Here is a 5,748-nt window from a genome sequence, read left to right on the forward strand (position 1 = left end):
ACACACACACACACACACACACACACACACACACACACACACACACACACACACACACACATATATATATTTATATATATATATATATTTATATATATATGTATGCATACATATAATGCAGCTATAATAATGCACACATCTAATGTACACACACATGCATACATATCTATGCTATGTACCTGTCTGTCTATCTGTCTGTCTGTCTGTGTTTGCCTGTCTTTATGTGTGTGTGTGTGTTTATGTGTGTGTGCGTGTGTGTATGTACAAAAAATCAGTATGTTATAGAAAGCAATAATAATGAAGAGAGTGATCATTAATTATAAAACAACAATAGCGGAGATACTGAAATGTTATCCTAGTAATATTTGATTAGTCGTGATATTTAATTAGCACCGATACAAAGGCTTAAAAAAAAAGACATACATAAGTACGTGTCCATTGTGTTGGCGTGTTAAACTCGTTTGTGATATTACAATTATCACATATGTTGGAGGTATAGATTTTGGGTCTGTGGATTGTGTTATGAGAACTGTCAATATCCTGATGGCGTGACATGTATTTGAGGAGGAATTCGGTCAGTATAATACATAATGTTTATGGTAGCAATTGATATTCATTCAGGTTAATTTTTAGATTTTGTCTTTGATCAGAATAGTTTCTTTTATCCACAAGTTACCAACATTACGGTCTGTGGCTTTGATAGTAACAAACAGATTCGTATCCATGTATTTTATAAAAGTATTTTCTTTATATACGACGGGTATGTGTTGAAATGCGCTTTGATTTGGACTTATAATGGCTGAATAGTATTGCCGTTGTAACAGTCGTTGCATCTGGTGTCCTCTATACATGAGTTAAAATGGACAAACTTTAAGGTGTGTTTCTCCTCTATCACAATGAACTGAATATTGATTGCTCTATAATGACGACGTACAAAGGTAGAAATAATTTGTTTATAGATATATGAGTCATACAAAATGTTAAATGAATTTACATTTAATAATATGTGCATAAAAATTTTAGCCACTTCAGTGGAAAAACATGTTTCCTCTTCTAAAAAAGGGCTACTCAGTAAGCAAAGAAAGACCTATAAGAAATTAAAAAGGTCCCTAAATACATGTATATGTACATATATACGTATGTATATACATATATGGACAAATACTTATATATATTTATATCTATATCTATATGTATATACGGCAGCTGATGATATGCTGTTCCTTGTTTATGTAGTGTGTCTCGTTCTTTCATAGTTGTCTCTGATTGTTGCCACGGTAGAATATTGTTAAAGAACTATTTCCCCAGGAACCCTAGAAAAATACATCTGCTGAATTAACTTAGAGACTTACAATCTACTACAGTACACACACACACACACACACACATACACACACACACACACACACACACACATATATTTTCTCAATCAATCATATGAATACACGCCTGCACGTACGCACATGGTTCATTTAAGCAGAATATTTATGTCGCATCCTGCGTCTCGCGCTGCTGCTGTTTTCGGGCGAGAACCTTTATATTTCAATGTTGCTGTTCATTTCTACCAAATGTGTTGGTGTAACACCGTTTCCGTCTGCCGAGTAGTCTTTCTTTTGCATCCGTTGGTTGGCTGGTATTTTTGTGTTTCGTATCTGGTTGTACTTGTTAGGTTCCTAATGTTTATTTTCATTGAATATTTTGGCTAGGGAGTTGTTTTATGTGTTTGTATATTCTTTTAACCTTTATTTCTAGTGGGTTTATGGGAAATTTGTCTCATGCTGGTTACTGAATTTATCTGTTAATCTAATTAAGGGCTATATGTTCGTAAAGCATGTGTACTGTTCTCTTTAAGCATGTTTCCTTTTTCATTAGAAGACTTTCATTAAAAGATAAATTTGTTTTTGGGAGAATGTCTTGTATTTCATAGACACTGATAAAAACGATGACATCCAAATGCATCGAATAGTAAACATCCAAATATAAATAAGCCTATAATACTCCACATACACTCATACACTTGCACAGAGAGACATAAACACAAGCCCTGACAAAGAACAATTGACGACGACAACGAACTGAACCACGCACAGAGAAAAAAAATTCAAACAATATATGAGACGTTTTGGTCCGCCTAATCGGCGCCGCTGATTTAACGCTGACTTGTTTGTCATTTTAATGTTTCTCTCATTCTTTTCGTCTCCTTCTCTCTGTTCCACTGTTTATGTTATGTTTGTATATGTGTGTTATATCGCACTTCTATACAGTGGCTGTGTGAGCTACGAAATCCTCGTCGCCACTGTTATATCACAATACTACACGGTGGCTGTGTGAGCTACAAAATCCTCGTCGCCACTGTTATATCGCAATACTACTGTATTGTGTCAGCATCTCATCTTCGTCGCCACTGTTATATCGCACGTTCGGATGACCTCTACTCAATTACTTCGACGTCTAGACTTCTTCCACTATATCTACGTATTGGGCTAGCCTACTTCATCGTCTGGGGGCGTCGACACAACAATATGTGTGATATCTTTCTCTGTTTCCCTCTTTCTGTATGTGCATATCTCTGTGCGCGCGCGCCTCCAGTATCAAAACGTACAGTCACCAAAACGGGTTTAATTTTCAGTCACCGTTGCCAAATCGTCAGTGTTAAAAGCTCCTGCCAAATCTGTAATGGAGAACAAAATATTTTCCCCGAAGATAAAAGTTTCAGTAAATATATTTTTCTAATGAAGGAAACACATTAATAAAATACAATAACCTGCTTCCATTCTTAAGTAATTCAGAATGATTTTAACACGCACATTTAGCAAATAAGCAAATTAATGAATTGAGCAATTTCCCCTTTAAGCCCTGTTGGAATAAGCAATGAGACTCCCTCCACCCTAATAAAGAAAACAACAAAAAACAAAGATATCTCCCAACACACACTTAAAAAAAACCCTATTCAACTGAATTAAACTTTAGGTTACAAAACAAGACATTCAATCAAGAGAAGAACCAAGAGAAGACAGTTAATCAAATAAGAAGCAAGCAAAATCAATTAACAGAAACAACTTATCCCCTACCAACGGTTATAAATAAACTCTCACAAAGCGTTGTAACTGTTCTCGCCTGAAGATTGCTGCAGCATAAGTCGTGAGAAACGTGTTTAGTTTAAATAAACAAAACATTTTAAGTGTAGTAAGTACTCTTTTCCTTATTCGTTCGACATAAATCTTTAAATATAAATATACGCGTGCATACTCTCTTCCCCTCTCCCTATATATACATATATGTATACACACATATATTTGTCAACATATTTCAATACGGAGCAAATAATTCAGGAAAAAATATTTGCGAAGATATTATTGACCCTATTATTATCTGTTGTAACAATTCAAAAATGATAATGACAGAATCAATAATATAGACGATTGCAGGCCCCCCCCACTCAAAAAGCATTAAATAGCTGAAGGATTAGAATTAACCAAAGGACATACTAAGTATGTCTACCTACTAGAAATAACAGTCAAAACTCTTATTTAAATCACCAAAGTACACTGATAATAACTACAGAAATCAACCATCCAAAGGCAAATGGGCTAAGGTAATCTCTCAGCATACATTCAAGTATTAAATGACTAACGTGGGCTGGTTTCTGGACTGGCATTACAGTTGCACCTTCCTCTATCTATGTATCTATCTATCTATCTATCTATCTATCTATCTATTTATCTATCTGTGTGTGAATATGCATACATACACACACATAAACATATATGCACACCCATATATATATAGGCGCAGGAGTGGCTGTGTGTTAAGTAGCTTGCTTACCAACCACATGGTTCCGGGTTCAGTCCCACTGCGTGGCACCTTGAGCAAGTGTCTTCTACTATTGCCTTGGGCCGACCAAAGCCTTGTGAGTGGATTTGGTAGACGGAAACTGAAAGAAGCCCGTCGTATATACGTATATGTATATATATATATATATATGTGTGTGTTTGTGTGTCTGTGTTTGTTCCCCCAACATCGCTTGACAACCGATGCTGGTGTATTTACATCCCCGTAAACTAGCGGTTCGGCAAAAGAGAACGATAAATTAAGTACTAGGCTTACAAATAATAAGTCCTGGAGTCGATTTTCTTGACTAAAGGCGGTGCTCCAGCATGGCCGCAGTCAAATTACTGAAACAAGTAAAAGAGTATATATTTATATATATATATATATATGTAACATGAGGAATTGCGCACGCATTCACACACGCATATATTTCCTCACGTCATAAGTACTAAGATTCTGACATTTAAAGTTTAAAATTCAATTGTTGATAAAGTATACCATAAAGATAAATCTAAAGTAAAACATAATATGAAACTGTAAAGCAACTATGTAGTTTGGAATGAAAAGAGAAATAAACAATAAAAACATGTAGCATCGTATAAGAAAAAGGCGAAAATTTGAAAGGGAAAAATATTGGCGAGGTGAAAAAAAAAATGCCAACAGAATTGAAAAAGAAACAGAAAGAAGAGTTGAATACAGAAAACAGACACTGTTGCTATATATCTCTGGAAGCACTACCATTATAATGCATACACGATTTAGATACTGAATAGATAAAAATTTGAAAACAGCGTAGGGAAGAGAAGGGAAGTAAATATTTTAGTATACAGTTTGAAGAATAGAGAGGAGGAAAGAAAACACGTACAAATTGAAGGGAAATAAACTCGTACGTTTATATGCAAGCTATCAAAAGAAATAAGCCGAAGTATAAGATGGTGGAGAAAGAGAAAAAATGAAGAAACGAAAAAGAAGACTGAAATGATAGAAATGTTTGTACTATGGAAATAGTTGCTCAATACTTAAATAATACAACAAAATACTATAGGAAACAACTTCAAGTTCTTTTTCTCATTTGAATAAAAAAAAATTCTTGTTTACTAAACTGTCTACAATTTTCTGATGATATTCCTTTGACTACAGTTCGCTTACAAAACGTGTTTGATGTAAAGATAGAAGAGTTAGGAAGGTGAACTCCTAAATATATGGAGTTCAAGGACTTTCGAAGAATTTCAAAGAAAATTCCACCTATGGAAAGAACAATCTATTCAACGTGCGTATTAGATAAAACTGGTGGCGGCATTACGAAAAGAGTTCATTTCTAGAATTTATTAAACTGAATAGAGAGACATCGAAGAAAGACAAGAAGAAAGACTTAAGTTGTAGGATCTGCTGAACAACCTGCACAAACGATTTGTTTATAGTGATCAAATATTTGTACTGTACATTAGTGCACTCTCTCCATCAAATGGAGACTGTCTGCTCAGATGCACAGTATGCCACATATTAGTTGTCAAAATAATTGCAACGCGACTTGAAATCAAGTGTTTTGCTCAAATACACAATGCCCTGCCCAGTCCTGGAATCGAAACCACGATCTTGCGCGCTTGGGTGCAACATCCTAAGCTGTAGACCACCCGCCTCCACAGCATAATCTAGAATGTCTAAAATTTTCAGGATGTCGCAGAAAAACCTCCTATTCGTCGTGAGATGGAAAACTTCAGAAATTGAGTGCAACAGGGTATCACCATTAAAGGCTGCCTTTTGGAGGAAATCATTTTCCGATCCAAATGAAATAAATTATATCCCTTCACGTTAACTTTATTATAATATTATTTCAATAACATTTACCTTCGTCTCTTTGAAGTGTTTTTGTTGCACCTTGTTGTTGAGAAAAATCGACTATTAGTGTTAATATTC

General features: G+C 35.0%; 1 protein-coding gene and 1 long non-coding RNA gene across 12 annotated transcripts in view; one reads left to right on the plus strand and one right to left on the minus strand.

Annotated features, from left to right (window-relative positions):
• Positions 1-5,748, plus strand: part of LOC106873483 (synaptotagmin-6) — a 286,327-nt gene that overhangs the window by 39,339 nt on the left and 241,240 nt on the right. The window lies entirely within an intron of this gene.
• The window catches only part of LOC106873484 (uncharacterized), a 7,364-nt gene continuing 3,628 nt past the window's right edge, over positions 2,013-5,748 (minus strand). The window contains exons 4-5 of the long non-coding RNA XR_008263445.1: positions 4,108-4,175; positions 2,013-2,671 (exon numbers count right to left, since the gene is read on the minus strand). This is a non-coding gene — a long non-coding RNA (uncharacterized LOC106873484). The remainder of the gene's footprint in view (positions 2,672-4,107; positions 4,176-5,748) is intronic.

This window comes from Octopus bimaculoides, chromosome 2 (genome assembly GCF_001194135.2).
Source record: "Octopus bimaculoides isolate UCB-OBI-ISO-001 chromosome 2, ASM119413v2, whole genome shotgun sequence".
Classification (NCBI taxonomy): domain Eukaryota; kingdom Metazoa; phylum Mollusca; class Cephalopoda; order Octopoda; family Octopodidae; genus Octopus; species Octopus bimaculoides.